We start from the raw sequence: 22,647 nt of genomic DNA on the forward strand, positions 1-22,647 counted from the left end.
ATTCCCATTAAATCCCAAAACATAACATAAGAGTACTGGGTGCTATGCCACACCTGAGCTAGAGAACTTAGGTGCACAGGCTAACTAACTAATATCCTCAATAATGTCAATACATAAGCATGGGACGCAGGCCGAAAGGGAAACTATCTACTCTACGCTCCAAATCTCAAGCGCACTCCAGTGTCTACTCATCTGTGCCTGAAAGCCAAATATAGCTGTTCAGCGAGAGATGCTGGTAACCCACTCCAACGCGTTGAAATACATTATAGATATATATATATATATATATATATATATATATATATATATATATATATATATATATATATATATATATATATATATATATATATATATATATATATATATATATATATATATACGAAAAAGCCATTTCGAAGCAGGAAGATATATACTTAAGAGACACTAGTTTTAAAACCAAGAATAGACTCGACAGATAGGGATAAGCACATTTAACAGTTATAACCAGGCATATAAAGATACTAGCATAAATCCTATGGTCACAGATTCACTTCATCCCATTCACATCATCATTCAATTCTCATCTCATCACACAAGCATACTTTGATGGCGCCACAGGACCAATCGCATGCCCATACATGAGGGTCAGCGCATATAGCTCTAACACGGCCCCGCAGCACCCTGCCTCGTATCGCAACCGATCGATGAACCGCAGGTCATCATAATGTTTGATCACAACAAAACAGTGGACCGCAGCGCAAGAGTGATCATCTGACCGCAGCCAAGAATATGAACCGCAGCTCATGTAAAACGTTTGATCGCAACCAAACGGTGGACCGTAGCCCAAGAATGTAATTCTGACCGCAGCCAGCTTCTGTACCGCAGCTCAGGAATAACCAATTTGATCGCAATCAAATTGGGGTATCATTCACACATAACACATAGCAAGCACAGGCAACCCACATTAGCACATTGGGAAAGGGGAGAAGACGTATAATGAAACCTATGCGTGGTCATCCACATAGTAGGAATAATCCTAAGGGGTTCATACTTCATTTACCTAGGCCAACGGGATACCAATTCAACTAGCATGCGATATATAAGACTCTTTTATCCTACGAATGGTACCCGAAACATCAAACTAGACTTAGGGACGATAAACGGAGTCCGCTGGGACACCACAAGGGTCGGGGAAACATCAAACGGGGAGGCCGAAGACCCAAGGTGGGCAAATTCCAGCGGGTAGCCGGTGGGTGGAGGACCACCCGCCGGCGACAAGTCTCCGGGCAGCGGGTGCCCGGCGGGTAGTCGCTGCCCGCTGCCGGCGGCGTCTTTTCCGGGCAGTGGGTAGGTGGCGGGTCCCCCTATCCCCACCTACCCCCCACTGACTCTTTATCAAAATAAACGTCTCGGGATCCGTTGTGGAACTCGAATCCATGCTTAGACACGTTTAAACGTAATTGACGACACCACGTAGACAATTAACAGATCAAAAGTAGGAATCATATAGCACACACCCTATCATGATTTCTTAATAAAATCAACACCCGAACATGCGAAATCCCCCCAATTATATCAAGAATAACACAATACGAAATCCCCAATTTGACCTGGGGCTCTAATGACATTTAAATCATCAAAATCATAGTTCGTCTTTTAACATCAAGAAACGTCAAGATTCGTCAAGAATATCACATAACCATCAAGAACCTCTTATCATCATCAAGATCATCAAGATCACACATAAAATCATCTCACCAATTATCAAGATCATATCATATATATCATAAACGTTTCATCAAGACACAAGTATAGAGAGGAGGCCAAAGAAGATAATTATAGCAAGGAAAATAGGTTTTGTTGAGACATGGGTTACCTCTTAGCCTTAATTAATTTCCTTGGCTATGAAGGGTCTTTCTTTAAGATTCCTTCTTTTTTGATTTCTCCTAGGGGGGTTCTTGGAACTTCTTGTATGGTGAGAGATTATTGTGGTGTGGGTTCTAGGTGCCTCCTATGTCCCCTATTTATATACCTAAGAGTCCTAACTAGGGCTAGTTCTATTCCCTATAGGACTAAGGGGTTGGTTATAGGGATGTGGGCCTATGGACTATGATGGGCCTTTCTTAATTAATTAGTTAATGAAGTTTATTTCTTCTTTCCCGGGTAAATAGTTAATTGGTTCATGGGCCGTAACACGGGGTGTTACAAGGATCCTCTCTTGTGATGACTCTTCCGACAAACATCTGAGTTCCCAACCCATTACTCCTTCTTAGATCACGAGACGTTGGCAAGGTAGCTGTGCTGGGGCTTATCCGAGTGGACGTGCCACTTCGAATCCATTGCTCGACCATACTAGGAGTGTTACTAACTCCTGTTGTTTTGGGTCTCTTAGCCGTATCACCCACATCTTCGAACGTCACGATACGCTGACGAGGAGGCATCGCAAAGCTTCTACAACAACACTGTTACCAACAAGACAACAAACAAGCAAACAGCTATAAGCATCACTCAGCTCACCGCGCATCCTAAGAATCCTAAGCCTAAAGACTTAGATCCTTATGGTCACCTTAAGACCTCATATCACACTTAGCCACTTAGAGGTCTAGACTCTATCATTCTAGGCTCAAACCTAGGCTCTGATACCAACTGTAACACCCCCGATTTCCATACCAATTTAAACCTTAGACATGCAGATAATTCTAACCATAAAAGCATATACAGCGGAAGACTTAAACATGAAATAGATGGAAAACGTAGAGTGTTATGCCACGCTCACGCAACGGTGAACGCACAGGCGTAAACATCTGCAACATAATTTATCAATCCAAAGGCAAAGTCAACAACATATAGTCTAGAGTCTAACAAAGGCACGCAGACCCAAACCATCACAGGATTCAAGGGATCTATACTAACTGTCTCTAGACCGTGCTCTTGTCTATTCAACACCTAAAAGAAACACATAGATATATGGGACAACGCCCGGTCAGCAAATGATGCTGGTAACCCACCAATACATGTGAAATATCATATGTAGATAGTTTGTATATATAAAATCATTTGCGAAACAGGATATGTATATACATAAGTTCAAATCCAAGAGTAGAAGTCAAACACAAGACCCTTTGCACTCACAACGAAGACAAGGGAACACATCCCAAGACATCAAGAAGCAATAATGACTCATAAGAACGGCTCAAGGCATATTCTACCATCACACAATAGAATATCACCCGACATGCATAACACAAGAGAATAAGGACACACACATTGGCAACACATGCCTTTGTGACAACACATGTCACAAATAGAGAAATACACAACAATGGCAACACATGCCTTCGTGACATCACCCATCACGAATTGATATGCCTTCCTTATGCCCTGTTCAAACCTTATGGCTACCCCCAACCTTATAGCTAGTTCCAACCTTTACCTCTAGGACCCCTGTACACCAAGTCCAACCTTTTCCCTCCGAGGACCGTCGTCCCCATCCGCCAACGACAGCCAACAATTCCACCAATTTCATCGTACACGAGGATACCGATCACACACATGGCAACACATGCCACCCAAGAAATACGTGAACCCGACACACATGTCACAAACTCCCTAATCACATCTTAGCCACCACGAGGACCACTACCGTACCTTGGTGACTAATGTCCCATACCATTAATAGGTATAGCCACACACACAACACCATCACAGGAATCAATCAACGGATCACAACGAAGATATGAAACCATACTCAACAAGGGATGGATCACAATCCGACAACAACGATGATTAACACAAGTCATCATCAATCAATAGGAAAGGACAAACAACACACACGCTAACATTTAAACACCTAACTAGTATGCTTATGAAACGGGTAAACCAACATAGTTCTGAAGAACACACAAGACTCATCATAGTTCAACGAATCAGAATGTTGAACACTTAGCACGATTTAAGACACCAAAACCTACATGGATTCCTACCATATAGTTCTAGACATATGAAACATCAAGAAGACACTTAAATAGTTCCACAAAAGAACATCGGGAAGTCAAAAGACCAAATACCGAGTCAAAAGAATCACGGGGAACAAATCCCAACCCAACACCAACATACATACCCGCGGGTGGGGCCACGGGTGGACCCCCACCCGTGGTTCTGCCCGCGGGAACCACTTCTCACGACCAACGTTCCCCGCGGGTGGGCGGCGGGTGGACGCCTACCCGCCGTTCCGCCCGCGGGTACATCTCTGTACCACAAATTATCCCTTCGGGGATTTTCAACACCAAGCTCAAATTCAGGTCCAAAACATGCCTCAACACTCACATTTCATACAAAAATCACATGTAGAATCCAAGAAATCATCATATAGGTAAGCAAAATAGATTTTGTAGAGCATGGGTTACCTCATGTAGACAAAAACCTTCACTTAACACTTCTCAAAGCTCCTAACAAGGTTCATGTGACACCCGGTATTTTCCTAAAAATAAAGTATAGTCCCGATAGTAAATATTTTAATAAAAATATTTATATAGCTATTTATTTTAAAATGGGTTCGGGTCTATTTAGTATGGTGAACCAGTATTCTTGTATCAAAATACTCTGAGCCCAAAATGATTATTTTAGCCTAGAAGTTTATTTGGTATCCTTGATAGGCATATTTTACACTCATATTTTAGGTACATCTTTATAGTTTTTTACGTTACTTATTTACTATTATATAATAATTATTTATTTTTAGAATTTAATAACTAATTAGTTAAATAAGTGTTTTCTAATAATGTTTTAGCTAATTATTTGTTTTGAGCCAATTCTAATCCTAATTATCTTGGCCCAAACGGTCCAATGCTTAGCACAAAAGACAAATTAAATAAAACATTATATTTTGCTTCTTTCTTTCACTTCGTACAGAGCATGTGGCGCACCGGCGGAAAAATTGGATGCACTTAGTCAATTGCAATGCTTTTCTCACGGCATCATTACAAAATGGTCGAAGGAGTATGTTGTGCGGCACAAAAGTAGGAAACGGGTGGTAGGAAAATGATTGGAAAATATTTTAAGAGTAGTATAAATAGTAGAAGTTTCCTATTGTGAAATGTTCATTCTTCCCCTCTCGATTATTCTGTAAAGCTGTTATCAATGTCCATTCATTGCTAATTTCTTTAGCTTGGTTTAGTGAATTGAAGCCCCGGAATTGATTATGCTGTAAGATTATTTATTTATTTTTATTATATAATTTTTATGCATTTGGGTATTAAATATTCTTCTAAGTTATTTGATATTTTTTTTGAAAATTTCTAAGTTATTTGATATAATTATTTGCTATATTAGATAATGTTGTGCTACAATTTATTCTAATATTCAGTAGCAACTGAGGTTAATTATTGACGGCTTAGTGATATTTGATTTCAGGAAGAATATTTTCCTAAATTAAATGCAACCGCTTGTGCTTGTGTTATTTAGTTTGTTGGTTTTCCTAGTTCCTATTGCTGCTATTAAATTAAATCTATAGCGCTTGTCTTAGGTTATTTAGTACTTAGGGGTAATTAAACCGCGTGTGCTTTAGTTACCTACAACTAAGGGAAAACGGAAATGAAATAATTTCACAACAAATATTCAATTGCATATTAATTACCTTTTGAATCAGTGATCAGTGTTATATTCCGGTGGTGGATATTTACTAACCAAGGTTTTCTATTCTGAGTGCTTTCAATATATTGTTTTCATTGCTTTATTCGTTTATTTTCTTTGATTATCACCTTCATACCAAACCCCCCTTTACTTTAATTTGAGCACATACATTAAACTAGTTACTCCTCGTGGGATCGATCCTTACTCCCGCTACTACGTTTGTAAGGTTTTAATTTGGGAGCCTACGACAGCTCACCAATCCTCAGCCCAAAAATATAATTATTTACTATATGAGCCTTGAACCCAATTAGCTAAGCCCATGAGTATATATATTACAATTTTTGTATGCCCAAATTATGGGAGTGTATGGTTTTGATCCAAAAGAGTCACCCAACCCAATTATCTAAATACAAGTGTGAGCCCAATCATCTCTTTGTAACCCAAACCCACAAATAGAATTCTAACCTACTCAAAATAGATGAAGTGTGATAGATATATTATGCTTTTCTTCTTCGGTCGTTTCTTGCTCAAGTAACCCCATCCGAAATGAGCTCCATCTCTTCTTCCCTTCATCTCTTCGACCTTCGTTAGTAAGGCTTGGCAGCAGCTACAACGGAGACCATCACCTCAACACCCTCTCGTGTTCCTTGTTCGACGGTGAGCAGCGTGGTTGTATTTAGAAAGGATTCCTTAAATCCTTTTCTAAATAAAACTCTATTTACTTGTTTTCTAGTTAGGTTTAGGACTCTTTTTCCCATTGTATTTAGATTACAATGCTGCCCTATACCTATAAATAGGGCACATCCATATCAGTTTTGAGGAGGCTTTAATTCAATAAAATTCTTAAGTTTTTCTTTACACTTGTGTAAGAAACCTTATGGCTAATTGTGGACTCAATTAGTGGCTAGTCGTGGACTCGACTAGCAAATTGATTCGTGGACTCGAATCAATCTTACTTTCTTCAACCATAGATTTAGGTTCGTGGACTCGTTCTTGAATCGAAGGAAACTAGATCCGACTCTAGTTGATTGAAGATTGCAACATCGAGGTACTTGAAGCTACATGAGATTCTTCCAAGTCCTTGAGGATTCGAGACAAAGGGTTTCTCGTGAGGTTTAAGGTATTTTGATCCATCTCTATCTTTATTTTGAGAGCATTCTTGGGACAATACTCCATCTTATTTGAATCTTGGACTAGGTTCATATCAATTTGGTATTCAGAGCCTAGGTTTATCTCATTATCATTAGAAATTTGGTTTCTTTGGTTCCCTAGGTTTATCTCGTTCTTATCTTACATACTACTTTTATTCGTGTCTTATTCATTAAAAACCCCAAAAAAATTTTCCTTTGCATTCTTGATTGTGTTCTTGAATCTTGATACATGTTGTCCAGTTTCTTGAATAACAATCCCGAAAAAGTTTTCCTTTTTTTACCATCCAATATCAACGAGACCTCACACCTCCTAAGCACCATATTATCACACATTCTGTCAGGAAAGCAACCCCATATCACCCTTACCTATATCCAAAGCTCATTTACGCGCAATCACGTCGCAATCACACCCTGTCCAGATTTCCGCGTTCTGTGACCAGTTTCAAAGAATGACCTATATCTCGAGATCCACCGGTTAGTTTTATCTGAAATTTTGATATGTTTTAGATCTCTTCTGGGGCGTTCTATTGATATATTATTCACTTTCTAATTCCTTACGGCCATTGAGATATTGATCTTCGAAGTAAGGGCAGCGTTTCTGTTTTTCTGGGTGATTCTTGAAATTCTTGGTTCTGTTTTGAAGGGGTTGTGTGGATCCTCTTGGTCCGAAATTTTTTTTGATATTTACAGTAGTTATTTGGAGGTTACTTATCAAAAAAAATCAAAAAAAAAATCAAGAAAGTTGAAAAAAAAAAGCAAAAAAAAAAAGAGAAAGCTATAAAGAAGAAGAATACGGTTGGGGAAAGAATTTGGCTGGTAGGAGAATTTTGGAGGGACAAGGAAGGGGAAAAGTATAAGGTTGGAAGGAGTTCTTGATAGATTCCTAATTGGTTGTGGTACACGTGAGCCTCTTTTATATTCTATTTGTCTCTATCTTTTGATATTGGTCTTGCATATCTTTCTGCCATACTTCTTTCTTTGGTTTCCTTTTTTCTTTCAAATCTTGCTTAGTTTCTTTGCTTGTATTGTCCTTTTTCTTTGCTTCTTGCTCTCAATTTTATTACCCACCTCGCGATACACCTTACTCTCAAAGGCTTGTGAAGTTTTCCAAGGTACGGTTTCTTGAACTTTGAGGTTGAATCCATACCAACTTGAGTTCCGGACTAGAATTTTCCTTTTTGGAAAAAGGCTTGTGAGAGTATCTGCCACCTTGAGCTATACACGAGTGGAGTGTGTATTTGTAAGAGTGTGTAGTGCACCCCCAGAGCCATATAATCCACCTCTTACCTGTGAGCTGAGAATAGTGAGGGAGCGAGCCAACTTTTTGGCTTCACTAACGTGATTACTCACACATCTTCTTGTTTTTTTTTTTTTTTAGATATTTTGTTTCCTATACAGATGGCTGATCAAGTTCCAAACTTTCCCCAGACATTAGAACAAAAGATAGACAGGTTACTCAAACGAATGAATAATTTGGAGCAACGCTCACAGCAAGTGCAACCACCACACAATGATGAGCGACACCTGCCACCAGTAGGAAGAGTGGATCCTATATGTCAAAGGATCCAGCAGCGTAATGCGGAGTTGGGAAACATTAAACATGAAATTCCTAACTTCACCGGTGAGAAAGGACCTACCGAATACATAGAATGGGAGAATGCTGTTGAAACTCTTTTTTATTTAAAGCAATATTCTGATCTTACAAAAATTAGGATAGTTGCTACATCTTTTAAGGGGTATGCATTATCTTGGTGGCGAAAAAGAAATATAGAAAGAGTTGCTAATTTTATTCCCTATGAATCTTGGGTTCAAGTGAGGGAAGATATGCGCCTAACTTTTCGTCCTAAATCTTTTTTCTATGATCTTGAAAGAAAATTGCAGGGAACGGTGCAAGGAAAAAAGTCAGTTGATGAGTACTACCAAACTACAAATATTTTGCTTAAACAGGGAGACATACATGAAGAAGAGACAAAAACTGTTGCTCGTTTCGTACATGGATTGAACTTAGAAATTCGATGTGGAATGAGTATTCAGAGATATGACACCCTTTATGATGCCTTGTATGCTGCACGTGAATCTGAGGCAAAAATCAAAGAGATGAAATTGTACAAGTCCAACAATGGTGCATCAAGATGGAACAACACAAGTTCCACCCCTAAAAGGCGTGATGAACATCCCCCTCCAAGAGATGATTCACAAGAAAAAGGTAAGGAAAAGGTAAGTGAGGCAGTGAGGCCTCAACATGATAGAGAATTGATTTGTTATAGATGTAATGGGAGAGGCCACATAGCTCGTGATTGCCCTAACAAAAGGGTAGTTAAGATAACAAAACAATCTGAAAATTTTGCTTCTTGTCTTGAATATAAGTCTAAGGATGAGGTATGTGACCATTTTGAAACTCTCAATGAACATGTTGAGGGAGAACCATTCATACCTTTAGATTCTGATTCTAAATATGTTGCTAGTGAGTCTAGTCATACTGTTGTTGTTAAGGAGGTTTTGAATGTTCACCCTTTAAAAGAAGATGAGTCTCAAAGAGAAAATATATTTTGTACTAAAGGGTCAATTAAAGAGAATGCTTGTGCTATGGTAATAGATTCTAGAAGTTGCACAAATGTGGCTAGTGCAGCTATGGTTAAATTTCCCCAGTTACCTTTGCTTAATCATCCAAATCCTTATTGTTTGCAATGGTTAACTGATGTAGGAGAAGCTAGAGTAACCAAACAGGATCTTATTCCTTTATCTATTAACAGTTACTCTGATGAAATCTTGTGTGATAATATCCCAATGCAGGCTGCTCATATCTTGTTAGGTAGGCCATTGCAATTTGACAGAAAAATAAGTTCTGATGGAATGAGGAACACTTATGTGTTTCACATGAATGGAGTTACATATTTCTTGTCTCGTTTGTATCCTAAACAAGTAGAAGAAATTCAATTGACATTGATGCAAGCTCTAAAACCAGCCTCAAAGAATGAAGAAATCATAGAGAGAAAAGTGGAACCTCCATGTTTGGAATTGCAATCACCACTCCAATCCTCTAACTCAGTTTGTAGCCAAACAAAGGGACCACAATCAGTGATACAGTGGAAAGGACCAGCCCAAGGTGTCAATGTGCAACATCTCTTGGTAACTAAAAAGGATAGTATGCAAGAGAAAGGAAGGGGAGTCACTTTATACTCACTTTTATTCCAAAAGCATGCATTATTATTCTCTAGATTTCTTTGCCATGTTTCTATTAATGATGTACTTGCTAGATGTGTTAGAAATTTGTTTGCCTCCATACATCCAAGATTCCTTAATTTTGATTTTACTAAAACTTTGTTTGATAGAGATAAGGAATCACTGGAAAGTTATAAGGCACATTTGAAAACTTCTTATGTGAAACACTACTTGCTCAAGGGGTTTTGGTTCAAAGTCAATGGGATTTGCACTTTTTGCTTTGTTTTGGGCAATGGTTTAATTGTTGATTCACATAAAGGACACTTTGGTTTTCCAAAGAGTGATGATGTTTTGCATGGATATTTTCATTGGCCAAAGAAGAAAAAAGATGTAGAATCTTATGTTCATAATTGTGCTACTTACCACCACAATACATCTAAAACATTACTTGATATTTCCATGGATTTTGTGTTTGGTTTAGCCTTAAGCTCTAGAAGGAAAGATGTTGTGCTTGTTGAAAATTCAAAAAAGATGGCTAAATTTAATAAGTCTCGTTTTGCTGATCTATTATTATCCAGAATGTTTAAATTCCATGATGTGTCATTAGACTTAATTGCCTCACTTGTTGATTGTAGGATGATGATTGGAGCGACTCGTGTCAAGCACCCCAAGAAAAAGTTCCATGAGCGTGATAAAATTGAAAGTGAGCTTGCTACTTTGTCTTTCATTGAAGATTTGGATTCGAGGACGAATCCTTTTCAAGAATGGGAGAATAATAGGAACCAGCACACATGGAATCCAATAAGGGTCTATAGTGGGCTCATTACAAGGCCAAAAAGTACATCCTTAAAGCATCATTGGTGGAAAAATCAAGGAATTCCAATAATAATTCCATTCGATAGAGGAAAGTATTATAGTGGCCCGTTTCAAGTGATGTCACGGATCGAATACAATGTTTATAAGATTCGAGGTCGAATCATTTTTCAAGAAGGGGAGGATGATGCGGCCCAACATAATGAAGATCCATTAAGATTACAAATTGGGCCAATCACAAGATCCGAGGCCCAAATCAGCTTTATTATTTGTGGTCATCATTTATTTTAAATTGTTTAGAATTAAAGAGAAAACACTAGTTGTATTTAGAAAGGATTCCTTAAATCCTTTTCTAAATAAAACTCTATTTACTTGTTTTCTAGATTAGGTTTAGGACTCTTTTTCCCATTGTATTTAGATTACAATGCTGCCCTATACCTATAAATAGGGCACATCCATATCAGTTTTGAGGAGGCTTTAATTCAATAAAATTCTTAAGTTTTTCTTTACACTTGTGTAAGAAACCTTATGGCTAATTGTGGACTCAATTAGTGGCTAGTCGTGGACTCGACTAGCAAATTGATTCGTGGACTCGAATCAATCTTACATTCTTCAACCTTAGATTTAGGTTCGTGGACTCGTTCTTGAATCTAAGGAAACTAGATCCGACTCTAGTTGATTGAAGATTGCAACATCGAGGTACTTGAAGCTACATGAGATTCTTCCAAGTCTTTGAGGATTCGAGACAAAGGGTTTCTCGTGAGGTTTAAGGTATTTTGATCCATCTCTATCTTTATTTTGAGAGCATTCTTGGGACAATACTCCATCTTATTTGAATCTTGGACTAGGTTCATATCAAAAACCCCCAAAAAATTTTCCTTTGCATTCTTGATTGTGTTCTTGAATCTTGATACATGTTGTCTAGTTTCTTGAAAAACAATCCCGAAAAAGTTTTCCTTTTTTACCATCGATTATCAACGAGACCTCACACCTCCTAAGCACCATATTATCACACATTCTGTCAGGAAAACAACCCCATATCGCCCTTACCTATATCCAAAGCTCATTTACGCGCAATCACGTCGCAATCACACCCTGTCCAGATTTCCGCGTTCTGTGACCAGTTTCAAAGAATGACCTATATCTCGAGATCCACAGGTTAGTTTTATCTGAAATTTTGATATGTTTTAGATCTCTTCTGGGGCGTTCTATTGATATATTATTCACTTTCTAATTCCTTACGGCCATTGAGATATTGATCTTCGAAGTAAGGGCAGCGTTTCTGTTTTTCTGGGTGATTCTTGAAATTCTTGGTTCTGTTTTGAAGGGGTTGTGTGGATCCTCTTGGTCCGAAATTTTTTTTGATATTTACAGTAGTTATTTGGAGGTTACTTATCAAAAAAAATCAAAAAAAATCAAGAAAGTTGAAAAAAAAAAAGCAAAAAAAAAAAAAGAGAAAGCTATAAAGAAGAAGAATACGGTTGGGGAAAGAATTTGGCTGGTAGGAGAATTTTGGAGGGACAGGGAAGGGGAAAAGTATAAGGTTGGAAGGAGTTCTTGATAGATTCCTAATTGGTTGTGGTACACGTGAACCTCTTTTATATTCTATTTGTCTCTATCTTTTGATATTGGTCTTGCATATCTTTCTGCCATACTTCCTTCTTTGGTTTCCTTTTTTTTCTTTCAAATCTTGCTTAGTTTCTTTGCTTGTATTGTCCTTTTTCTTTGCTTCTTGCTCTCAATTTTATTACCTACCTCGCCATACACCTTACTCTCAAAGACTTGTGAAGTTTTCCAAGGTACGTTTTCTTGAACTTTGAGGTTGAATCCATACCAACTTGAGTTCCGGACTAGAATTTTCCTTTTTGGAAAAAGGCTTGTGAGAGTATCTGCCACCTTGAGCGATACACGAGTGGAGTGTGTATTTGTAAGAGTGTGTAGTGCACCCCCAGAGCCATATAATCCACCTCTTACCTGCGAGCTGAGAATAGTGAGGGAGCGAGCCAACTTTTTGGCTTCACTAACGTGATTACTCACACATATTCTTGTTTTTTTTTTAGATATTTTGTTTCCTATACAGATGGCTGATCAAGTTCTAAACTTTCCCCAGACATTAGAACAAAAGATAGACATGTTACTCAAACGAATGAATAATTTGGAGCAACGCTCACAGCAAGTGCAACCACCACACAATGATGAGCGACACCTGCCACCAATAGGAAGAGTGGATCCTATATGTCAAAGGATCCAGCAGCGTAATGCGGAGTTGGGAAACATTAAACATGAAATTCCTAACTTCACCGGTGAGAAAGGACCCACCGAATACATAGAATGGGAGAATGCTGTTGAAACTCTTTTTTGTTTAAAGCAATATTCTGATCTTACAAAAATTAGGATAGTTGCTACATCTTTTAAGGGGTATGCATTATCTTGGTGGCGAAAAAGAAATATAGAAAGAGTTGCTAATTTTATTCCCTATGAATCTTGGGTTCAAGTGAGGGAAGATATGCGCCTAACTTTTCGTCCTAAATCTTTTTTCTATGATCTTGAAAGAAAATTGCAGGGAACGGTGCAAGGAAAAAAGTCAGTTGATGAGTACTACCAAACTACAAATATTTTGCTTAAACAGGGAGACATACATGAAGAAGAGACAAAAACTGTTGCTCGTTTCGTACATGGATTGAACTTAGAAATTCGATGTGGAATGAGTATTCAGAGATATGACACCCTTTATGATGCCTTGTATGCTGCACGTGAATCTGAGGCAAAAATCAAAGAGATGAAATTGTACAAGTCCAACAATGGTGCATCAAGATGGAACAACACAAGTTCCACCCCTAAAAGGCGTGATGAACATCCCCCTCCAAGAGATGATTCACAAGAAAAAGGTAAGGAAAAGGTAAGTGAGGCAGTGAGGCCTCAACATGATAGAGAATTGATTTGTTATAGATGTAATGGGAGAGGCCACATAGCTCGTGATTGCCCTAACAAAAGGGTAGTTAAGATAACAAAACAATCTGAAAATTTTGCTTCTTGTCTTGAATATAAGTCTAAGGATGAGGTATGTGACCATTTTGAAACTCTCAATGAACATGTTGAGGGAGAACCATTCATACCTTTAGATTCTGATTCTAAATATGTTGCTAGTGAGTCTAGTCATACTGTTGTTGTTAAGGAGGTTTTGAATGTTCACCCTTTAAAAGAAGATGAGTCTCAAAGAGAAAATATATTTTGTACTAAAGGGTCAATTAAAGAGAATGCTTGTGCTATGGTAATAGATTCTAGAAGTTGCACAAATGTGGCTAGTGCAGCTATGGTTAAATTTCCCCAGTTACCTTTGCTTAATCATCCAAATCCTTATTGTTTGCAATGGTTAACTGATGTAGGAGAAGCTAGAGTAACCAAACAGGATCTTATTCCTTTATCTATTAAAAGTTACTCTGATGAAATCTTGTGTGATAATATCCCAATGCAGGCTGCTCATATCTTGTTAGGTAGACCATTGCAATTTGACAGAAAAATAAGTTCTGATGGAATGAGGAACACTTATGTGTTTCACATGAATGGAGTTACATATTTCTTGTCTCGTTTGTATCCTAAACAAGTAGAAGAAATTCAATTGACATTGATGCAAGCTCTAAAACCAGCCTCAAAGAATGAAGCTATCATAGAGAGAAAAGTGGAACCTCCATGTTTGGAATTGCAATCACCACTCCAATCCTCTAACTCAGTTTGTAGCCAAACAAAGGGACCACAATCAGTGATACAGTGGAAAGGACCAGCCCAAGGTGTCAAAGTGCAACATCTCTTGGTAACTAAAAAGGATAGTATGCAAGAGAAAGGAAGGGGAGTCACTTTATACTCACTTTTATTCCAAAAGCATGCATTATTATTCTCTAGATTTCTTTGCCATGTTTCTATTAATGATGTACTTGCTAGATGTGTTAGAAATTTGTTTGCCTCCATACATCCAAGATTCCTTAATTTTGATTTTACTAAAACTTTGTTTGATAGAGATAAGGAATCACTGGAAAGTTATAAGGCACATTTGAAAACTTCTTATGTGAAACACTACTTGCTCAAGGGGTTTTGGTTCAAAGTCAATGGGATTTGCACTTTTTGCTTTGTTTTGGGCAATGGTTTAATTGTTGATTCACATAAAGGACACTTTGGTTTTCCAAAGAGTGATGATGTTTTGCATGGATATTTTCATTGGCCAAAGAAGAAAAAAGATGTAGAATCTTATGTTCATAATTGTGCTACTTACCACCACAATACATCTAAAACATTACTTGATATTTCCATGGATTTTGTGTTTGGTTTAGCCTTAAGCTCTAGAAGGAAAGATGTTGTGCTTGTTGAAAATTCAAAAAAGATGGCTAAATTTAATGTCTCGTTTTGCTGATCTATTACTATCCAGAATGTTTAAATTCCATGATGTGTCATTAGACTTAATTGCCTTACTTGTTGATTGTAGGATGATGATTGGAGCGACTCGTGTCAAGCACCCCAAGAAAAAGTTCCATGAGCGTGATAAAACAGAAAGTGAGCTTGCTACTTTGTCTTTCATTGAAGATTTGGATTCGAGGACGAATCCTTTTCAAGAATGGGAGAATAATAGGAACCAGCACACATGGAATCCAATAAGGGTCTATAGTGGGCTCATCACAAGGCCAAAAAGTACATCCTTAAAGCATCATTGGTGGAAAAATCAAGGAATTCCAATAATAATTCCATTCGATAGAGGAAAGTATTATAGTGGCCCGTTTCAAGTGATGTCACGGATCGAAGACAATGTTTATAAGATTCGAGGTCGAATCATTTTTCAAGAAGGGGAGGATGATGCGGCCCAACATAATGAAGATCCATTAAGATTACAAATTGGGCCAATCACAAGATCCGAGGCCCAAATCAGCTTTATTATTTGTGGTCATCATTTATTTTAAATTGTTTAGAATTAAAGAGAAAACACTAGTTGTATTTAGAAAGGATTCCTTAAATCCTTTTCTAAATAAAACTCTATTTACTTGTTTTCTAGATTAGGTTTAGGACTCTTTTTCCCATTGTATTTAGATTACAATGTTGCCCTATACCTATAAATAAGGCACATCCATATCAGTTTTGAGGAGGCTTTAATTCAATAAAACTCTTAAGTTTTTCTTTACACTTGTGTAAGAAACCTTATGGCTAATTGTGGACTCAATTAGTGGCTAGTCGTGGACTCGACTAGCAAATTGATTCGTGGACTCGAATCAATCTTACTTTCTTCAACCTTAGATTTAGGTTCGTGGACTCGTTCTTGAATCGAAGGAAACTAGATCCGACTCTAGTTGATTGAAGATTGCAACATCGAGGTACTTGAAGCTACATGGGATTCTTCCAAGTCTTTAAGGATTCGAGACAAAGGGTTTCTCGTGAGGTTTAAGGTATTTTGATCCATCTCTATCTTTACTTTGAGAGCATTCTTGGGACAATATTCCATCTTATTTGAACCTTGGACTAGGTTCATATCAGGGACACTAGTCACCAAGGTATTGCCGCGGTCCTCGTGGTGGCCGTTACGTGATTATGGAGTTGTGACCTTTGTGTAAGGTTCACGTGATTCTTGGGTGGCATGTGTTGCCGTGTGTCTGATCGGCACCCTCGTGTACTATGAAATCGGTGGTTCTGTTGGAGATCTGTTGGAGAGGGGACGACGGTCCTCGGAGGGAAGAGGTTGGACTTAGTGTACACCTGGGGGTAAAGGTTGGAACTAGACATAAGGTTGGGGGTAGCCATAAGGTTGGAACCGGGCTAAGGAAGGCATATCAACTCGTGATGGGTGATGTCACGAGGGCTTGTGTAGCCGTTGTTGTGAGTTCTCTTCTTGTGATGTGTGTAGTCACAAGGGCATTTGTTGCCTAGGCATGTGTTGCCATCGGTCTTGTCTTTATCCTTTGTGTTGTGGTTATCCTTTGTGGTTTTGGGATGTGTTTCCGTATTCTTGTTGAGAGTGTTGAGTCTGGTGTTGACTATTACTCTTGGTTTGTACTTATATGTATGTATTCCGTTTCGAAAATGGCTTTACAACTTATATCTTACTTATGTATGTTATTTCACATGTATTGGTGGGTTACCAGCATTATTTGCTGACCGGGCGTCGTCCCATGTTTTATTGTGTTCTTTCAGGTGATGTCTAGACGAGTGCGCGGTCTAGTGCTTGCTAGTATAGCTTCCCCCGCTTTGTTTTGTGGCCTGTGTGCCAATTTAGATGTAGCACTTTGAGACTATGGGTTTAGATGTAAACATTGCATATGTTGCCGTAGCTTTCATCCTTTTGGTGAACGTGGCATAACACCCTGTGTTTCGGAATATGTCTATCTATTTATCTTTCAGTCTTCCGCTGTGTTTGTTGTTTAGTTCAGTTATCTGCATGTTTAAGGCTTTTAAATAGCATGTTTTTAGGGGGTGTTACAGTTCACCTTCCTAACCCACTTCAAGAACACACCAAAAGATCATAAACATTCTATCTTTAAGAAAAGACACCTTAGAAAACACTAAAAACACAAAAGAAACATAGATCTTACCCTCCTATATGCTCAAAGGTAGGAAAGGTGGAATCTTGGAGATGAACTTTGAAGATCTTGGAAAGTCTAAACTTAGCTTGGAGAGAAAGCTAGCTAGGTTTTTAGAGAGAAGGTAGAGCTTTTTGCTTTGAAAGTAGGATAGAAATAAGAGATGTCTCCTAGGTTAACTTGGAATACAATCATGAAAGGAAATGTCCAATTTACCCTTACTAAAATGAAGAGGTGTAAGGGAACAAGGGAACAGCTCACAAAGCTTTAGGTACAACACTTGACTTTGGGTTGACTAGTCAATTACTAGTCCCCGACTATTGAATTTTCAGGAATTTAAGGAATTAAATCATCAATTAGATTAGAATTAATTACTCAATTAATCCCTTAATTGAATTTGGATTACGAGGTGTCACAGCTAATCTGTCAAAGTGCGAGGTCTGGAGGGATAGTGTAGCCTTCTTGGGTCATATAGTCACAAAAAAGGAGTAACCGTAGATCCAACCAAAGTAAAAGCGGTGATGGAGTGGCCGACACCAAAGTCAGTTACTAAGGTGAGAAGTTTCCTAGGCCTAGCGGGATATTATAGGAGATTTGTGCAGGATTTCTCGATTTTAATAATAGGAACCAGTACACATGGAATCCAGAAAGGGTAAATAGTGGGCTCATCACAAGGCCCATAACGACGACCTTAAAACATCATTGGTGTAAGAAACAACAAAGACCAATAATAAGTCCATTCTATAGAGGAAAATATTATAGTGGCCAATTTCAAGTGATATCATGGATCGAAGACAATGCTTACAAGATTCGAGGTCGAATCATTTTCAAGAAGGGGAGGATGATGCGGCCTAACATATGAAGATCCATTAAGAATACTAATTGGGCCAATCACAAGGCCCAAGTCCAAACAATTAAGGCAACTCTTCATTGGTGATGTTCAAAGATGGTGGAAATCCAAGTCAAGCCCATTTGCAAAATATGAAGAATAACTCAAGGCTTTTTTTTTTTTTTTATAATTGTTTAAGTGCTGATTTTGGTGATTAAATTAGGCCCAAATCAGCCCTATTATTTTTTTGTCATCATTAATTTAAATTGTTTGGCATAAAAGAGAAAACACTAGTTGTATTTAGAAAGGATTCCTTAAATCCTTTTCTAAATAAAACTCTATTTACGTGTTTTCTAGATTAGGTTTAGGACTCTTTTTCCCATTGTATTTAGATTACAATGCTGCCCTATACCTATAAATAGGGCACATCCATATCAGTTTTAGGAGACTTTAATTCAATAAAATTCTTAAGTTTTTCTTTACACTTGTGTAAGAAACCTTATAGCTAATTGTGGACTCAATTAGTGACTAGTCGTGGACTCGACTAGCAAATTGATTCGTGGACTCGAATCAATCTTACTTTCTTCAACCTTAGATTTAGGTTCGTGGACTCGTTCTTGAATCGAAGGAAACTAGATCCGACTCTAGTTGATTGAAGACTGCATCATCGAGGTACTTGAAGCTACAATGGGATTCTTCCAAGTCTTTGAGGATTCGAGACAAAGGGTTTGTCGTGAGGTTTAAGGTATTTCGATCCATCTCTATCTTTACATTGAGAGCAATTCTTGGGACAATACTCATCTTATTTGAATCTTGGACTAGATTCATATCACCATACCGGGGATCCCGAGGAGCCGCTCACCGTGTGCTCGGTGACGAACTCCTTTAAATCCTGCATGCGACGCCACGTGAGAGAGGGGGCTGCCCGCTCACGGCCTTCTGGATAACTAGCGCGCATAAACTCACTCCATAACGTGCCTCCCTGCAAATAATGGAAGTAGAGCTTAGCCGAGAAAGCATGCTGAATAGGGGTAAGCAATCTGATTCCCAATCCCCCCTCCTCCACGGGAAGGCCAAGCTTGGACCAGGCCGCCCAATGCCTCTTCGGACGACCTTCCACTGAACCCCAAAAAAATCTGGCAAATTTAGCTTCAATAGCTTTCTCCGTTTGGCGAGGAAGCATCACCGAGGCTGCTGTGTACAGAGGGATCATCGCCAGAACATGCTTGATAAGAGTAAGACGGCCACCCGGGGAAAGCAGTTTTCGATGCCAGGAGACTAACTTACCATCAATCTTCTCTAATAGATGTTGATAAAATATTGGGCGATTCCGGCCTTTGAATAAATTAACTCCCAAATAACGGAAAGGTAGCGAAGACTGCTGCATACCAAGGATGCGGGCTATGGCCGATGCACAGTGACTCGGGCACGATCAAGCAGTGACAAAAAAACTCTTATGAAAATTAATTTTCTGACCAGAGGCTGCCTCATACTTTTTAAGAACCTCTGCAAGCGCCTTTAAGGATCCCGAAGCTCCATTTGCAAAAATGACAATGTCGTCTGCAAAGGCCAAATGAGTAACCACAGGGCAGCGGGGGGCCGTAGAATAAGGCAAGACCATGCCAAAACCCAACTTCAAGATAAGAGAACGGGACAGGGCCTCAGAAACCAAGATAAAGAGAAGCGGTGAGAGTGGGTCCCCTTGCTTTACACCTCTAGACAGCTGAAAGAAACCACAACTCACTCCGTTAACTAGAACTGAAAGCCGCGTCGCCTGGAGGTTATTCATAACAATTGTGACAAAGGCAGGCGGAAAGCCAAGCCTTGATAAGACAGCACTGAGGAAAGGCCACGCCACCCGATCAAATGCTTTCATCATATCAAGTTTAACGACAACATTCGAGCCCCGGCATTTCTTGTCAAGATACTGTAGGAGCTCAAAAGCCAGAAGAACGTTGTCTTGTATACCCCACCCTTCCACAAAGCCCGCTTTCTCTTTTGAAATTAGTTTAGGGAGAATTGGACTAAGCCGCGTAGCTACAATTCTGGTAAGCACTTTACTGATGAAAGTGCAAAGACAAATGGGCCTGAAGTCCGTGAAAGATTCCGGGTGTGGCTTTTTGGGTATAAGCACTATTTGGGCACTTGCTACCGCCCGGGGGACAGGCACACCGATAAAAAAATCCATCGCAGCATGATATACATCATTTTGGACCACTGCCCAACAGTGCCGAAAAAAAGAGCCCGAGAAGCCATCGGGGCCTGCAGCACTGTCGGGATCCAGCTTCCAGACAGCATTCTTCACTTCGGCTAGCGTAACTGGGGCCACTAGTTGATCCGCATCCGATGCCGCAAGGCTATCCGGTAGGTAACTCAGTAAATCTTCCATTCCCGAACAGTCCTCCGCCGCAAACAGCTTAGAGTAAAAAGATACCGCCTCCAACTGGATGTCAGTTTGGGAGGTCAGAAGCACTCCATCTTCCGACTTAATTGCACTGATTCTCTGCGTCGATGCCTATCCTTGACCATTGTGTGAAAGTACCGGGTGTTTGCATCCCCCTCTTTGAGCCACTTTACCCGCGCTTTCTGCCTCCAGAAACATTCCTCTTGCTTAAGGGCAAGGGCGAGGTCAGCTTGTAGTTTATGCAGCGATGCCCGGTTGTCCCCCGTGGGACTTGTTGCATAATCATCTTCTGCTCTAGACACACTTGCCTCTAGACACTTGATCCTGTCAAAGATGTTACCAAAGGAATCTTTGTTCCAGGCCCGTAGAGCAATTTTAAGACGTTTGAGCTTATAAGCCAGAGCCCGCATGCCTCCCCCGTCTGCCGTTGCTGACCAGTTGCGAGAAACAACCTGCATAAAATCTGGATGTGTGATCCACATGTTCTCGAAACGGAATTGTTTCGGGACTGAAAAGCTATTATTTTCCCCTTTGAGCAAGAGTGGCGCATGGTCTAAGGTTGTCCTGGCCAAGACATTAATCCGAATATCTGTGAAAAAATCCCTCATAGAGGGGTTCATGAGAAATCTATCTAGCCTCTTCTAAACTGGCCCTGTATTCCGCATCCCGTGCCAGGTGTACTGACTGCCCAAAACAGCTAGATCAAATAAACAGTTGTCACTAATGAAACCCGCAAAGTCCGAGATATTATTCGTGTCCGGTATAGCGGAGCCTCGATATTCTGAGATGCTGGAGATAACGTTGAAGTCGCCCCCAAGCAGCACTAGACTATTTGTGTCCAGCAGGAGCGGGGTCAGCTGATCCCACAATCTGGCTCTTTCCACTCTCGTGTGCTTGGCATACACTGCAAAAAACTGAAAGGAGAATTGCCAAGGCACATATTTCACCACACAATGCAGAAATTGGTCATTATCAGCCAGTACTACCACTTCACAAGCTGCAGACCACATCAGCCAAGCTTTTGACTCAGCAGAAGCGAACCCATTGTCCAGATTAAAACTCCGCACAAAGCTGTCTAGGCTATCATTATTGACCATTGGTTCAAGAACTGAAATTAAGTGAATGCGCTCACGTCTTATTAATCTTTTGAGCCTACACCGTGAGGTAAGTAGGCCCCTGACGTTCCAGCTGAGAACATTCATTTTAGCCGGTGTGAGAAGGAGACACGAACGATTTTACCAGCAGCCAACCGTGTTGTAACCGCAGAGACATTTGTCGAGTAGTCCTTTCGAGGCCGAGACTTCTTCTTAGTGACCGTAATAAACGCTTCTGGTTGAGATTTGCCTAATTTGGAAGAGAAACGCCTGCTGTCCTCCCTCCACGAGTCTAACAAGGCCTGGTTGAGAGGGCCAACCTGGACCTCATCTCTATCTGATAAATGGCCAGGCACAGAATCAGATGTGGTCGAATGGCGTAGGCACTGGTCATCTATAAGTACGGCCCCAAAAGAGACGTTGGCATCCGGGATGTCAACTGGCGATGTCGAGCTCACTGTGTCCACTGGAGTGCCTGGGTGAGCCACCAGAGTATTCAATGGAGCGTCTTGTGCTGACTTCCTGATACGGTCATCTACCGGAGGAATAAGCGTCTTGTGTTTAGTTGAACCAATTAATAAAATTAAAGAATATCATTTAAATAACTAAAATAACCCTATTCAAAATAAAACACAGGCAAATTACACACACATATGAATCTATAAAAACAAAAGAAACATATTATCATGCCTTAGCGATGATGGAATGCCGACATATTAATCGAAGGAGCTTGAAGAATACTTCAGAATATATGTATTTATATGAAGGGTTTATAAGGTTATTTTTGAAATAATAAAACATAGCTATTCTTAATGGGTTAAGAATAAAATAATAACACTGTTGGAAATTATGGAATTTCCGACCACCTGATAGTGATCTTAAATCAAGTCAAAAGAAAAAAGTGATCGAAAATAGCAACAAAGGTTTTTCCGGATACCAAACGGTCGGAACAAGACTTTCGACTAGATTTAAGATCACTTTCAGGTGATCGAAAATTCCATAATTTCCAGCAGTGTAATAATAATAA

Source organism: Ipomoea nil, unplaced genomic scaffold (assembly GCF_001879475.1).
Source record: "Ipomoea nil cultivar Tokyo-kokei standard unplaced genomic scaffold, Asagao_1.1 scaffold0715, whole genome shotgun sequence".
Taxonomy (NCBI): domain Eukaryota; kingdom Viridiplantae; phylum Streptophyta; class Magnoliopsida; order Solanales; family Convolvulaceae; genus Ipomoea; species Ipomoea nil.